The 2,622-nt window shown below is 29.6% G+C and overlaps 1 long non-coding RNA gene across 1 annotated transcript; it reads right to left on the bottom strand.

The window, feature by feature from the left end:
* Positions 1-581: 581 nt before the first annotated feature.
* LOC145072303 (uncharacterized) lies at positions 582-1,510 on the bottom strand. The gene is made up of 3 exons (XR_013690971.1): positions 1,412-1,510; positions 823-900; positions 582-748 (listed from the first exon to the last, which is right to left on the bottom strand). It is a non-coding gene; the product is annotated as an uncharacterized LOC145072303 (long non-coding RNA).
* Between the last annotated feature and the right edge of the window lie 1,112 nt (positions 1,511-2,622).

Here is a 2,622-nt window from a genome sequence, read left to right as displayed (position 1 = left end):
GTTACAAGGTATTTAAGATGGTGATGGAAACCTCATGTTCCATGAGTTAGTTTTTTGAGTCTCATAGTTCCTAGTGATACGAATATCATCATTCGATTATGGTCGGTGGGGTTCATGGGATAACACTTTAAGATAATCAGATGAGTTTTATAGAGATGGTAACGGAGAATCCATGGTCGAACCAAAGGATGCTTTAGTCCCTGTCGAATACTACAGCAAGGTCCCTCCGACGTCCACGAGAAGGGTTCTGGTGGTGCGCTATAACGAACCTGAAGCATGAAGCAGGTATCATTCTGTTGTCTTACTCAAATTAGGTTAGGATGTATCCTTGGGCCAAATTTATGTATTAATTATGGATCGGGTTACTAAATTGTGGGCTTTCCTTATTTTGGGATTAATATTATGCAAGCTTCATGGACTATAATTTTCCTTATGGTCCGATTTCAAGGTTATGATCTAAAGAATTAATAAGTTAATAAGTGATTAGTGTCATGGTTAACTAGTTGTTTACCCGCGCAATACAGCGGGACATAAACATTGTTGAAAATAAAAATTCAAACTGGTCCATTCTAATGGTAAGTAAATTAATAATTGGTCTATCGATATACAGTTGTATTGGAAGTTAAATATACATTTGAAAGTTCATATTGATTTTACAATACATAAATTACAACATTTTGCCATCCTGCAGTTTTGTACATTTGGAACATGTACACATAAAAGTCACTGCATTGATATATTGATAGCTCTGCATTAAACATCAAATCATTATTTAAGATACAAATTTGATCAGATTGTAAAACAATAAGTTGTTAATTGTACCTTATCAATCACATAAAACTTCTTTCTCATGATATCCAAATGAGTGATGCAATAATCCATAAACCTTTTGTTGTCGAACTATAAGATTTAAAAATTAAAAATGTAGATTAGATTTATAAGTTTAATAGGCTATTATAGAGTAAGATAAGATGTATTTCTGGATATTGATAACCATTCGACAAATAATCTAATTAAAATCATACCTAAAATACTAACATTATCAAAAACACTAAAAAAAATCAATATAAAAATTGTTAAAATTCATACCAAATTTTTTTACAATCATACCCAACTTAATCATATTATTATCACATTTTCATTAATGCAAAATAATCTTGTTTCTAAGGTTACAAGAACTATGTATGGAAAAAGTTTTTTTTTATTTTTTATTTATTTTTTATTTTTTTTTTTATATTAAACCAAACTATAGCATTGTACTTTGAAAGTACAATGCTTTATAATGATTTTTTACAAATTATAGATTTTTTTTAATAACAAAAGAAAATGAAAATATTACTAATAAGAAAAAAGGAATTTTATAAAAAAAATGACAGAAAAATTATTCAAAATGAACATAAAATCTACATACCAAGAGCTTGCTAAGGTTTTGGTAGTGATTCGATGTTGGTGCTGGAGAAAAGTGGACGGAACACCGCTTCATGGTGGTGGTTATTGCTAACCTTCAAATATACATTTCAAGTTAGACATTCCAACAATTTTAATCATGAAATTTGTGGATGTATGGTTAAACACCTTGCCAAACATCAAGGAAAATGGGTGGCATGGGTGGTCCTGAGGGTACAAACCGTTGACATGTTGAGGGGAGGGAGTAGGTCTATGTAAGAAAAAAAAATTATGATACCAATATCATGAACTTGCTCTTGGAAAAGACTATAGCGATTGGCTTGTTCCAAGCTATCTCTATGTGAAAACAAAAATCACATAATAAGAATTTATTAATTTTAAAAATAAAAAATTGAACTTCATACAAAAAGTCAATGAAAAATGATTTCTTTTTCATATTACCAAAATACTTTGTTTTGTAAAATTTGTTTTATGTATTGGTAACCAAAAGTTGAGACCTATTCTAACATATTGGAAAAAAAAACATGAACATATACAAGCCTGTCACACAATTTTTTATTATTTTTAAAGTTAAAGAATTCTTAGAAAAATTAGTTTTTTATAACTAACTTTATACCTGTAGATATGTCTCCAAAATGTATGTAGCTCCATGCCAGGTTAAATCCTTCTTCTCTAGAAATATAAGAAGTTGTTTTCATCTTCCTCTAAGACATCGTCTAGTTTTTTCTCGAGTAAAATTTGCCTATTGAAACAAAATCCAAGTGTTAGTTACTGGATTAATGTTCTAATATTATGCAATGGTAAAAAAAAACTAAACACTAAATTATGTAATTTAATTAGGACTTTGATGTACCTTTATTTACTCTCCTGCAAATTCTTCATTTTCTCCTTGTAAATGGTTCATACCAACCAAAAAACAACCTTAGCAAATTTTGTGATATAAAAAGGGGTAATAAAAAAAGATATTTCCTTATATCTAAAATAGATTGGATTTTTGCATTGGCTTCTCAAGGTGAATCTGCCATCCTTATACATGAATTGTAACCATTGGCATCGCAACCTGCATAAAGTTTAGACACTTAATCAGGACACAACAACTTAATGAGTTAAGACAAAAAGAAATAGCATAACGTTTTCAAACACCCATTTGTTACCTATCACACAGTATAACCATGTTGAAACTTGTCCAAAATCAATTAATGGTATCAGAGGTAA

The sequence above is a fragment of the Lactuca serriola genome, chromosome 9 (genome assembly GCF_051521515.1).
Source record: "Lactuca serriola cultivar US96UC23 chromosome 9, Lser_US96UC23_V15, whole genome shotgun sequence".
NCBI lineage: Eukaryota > Viridiplantae > Streptophyta > Magnoliopsida > Asterales > Asteraceae > Lactuca > Lactuca serriola.
Note: the sequence above shows the minus strand (reverse complement) of the source record. Positions and strands in the feature narration are given on the sequence as shown.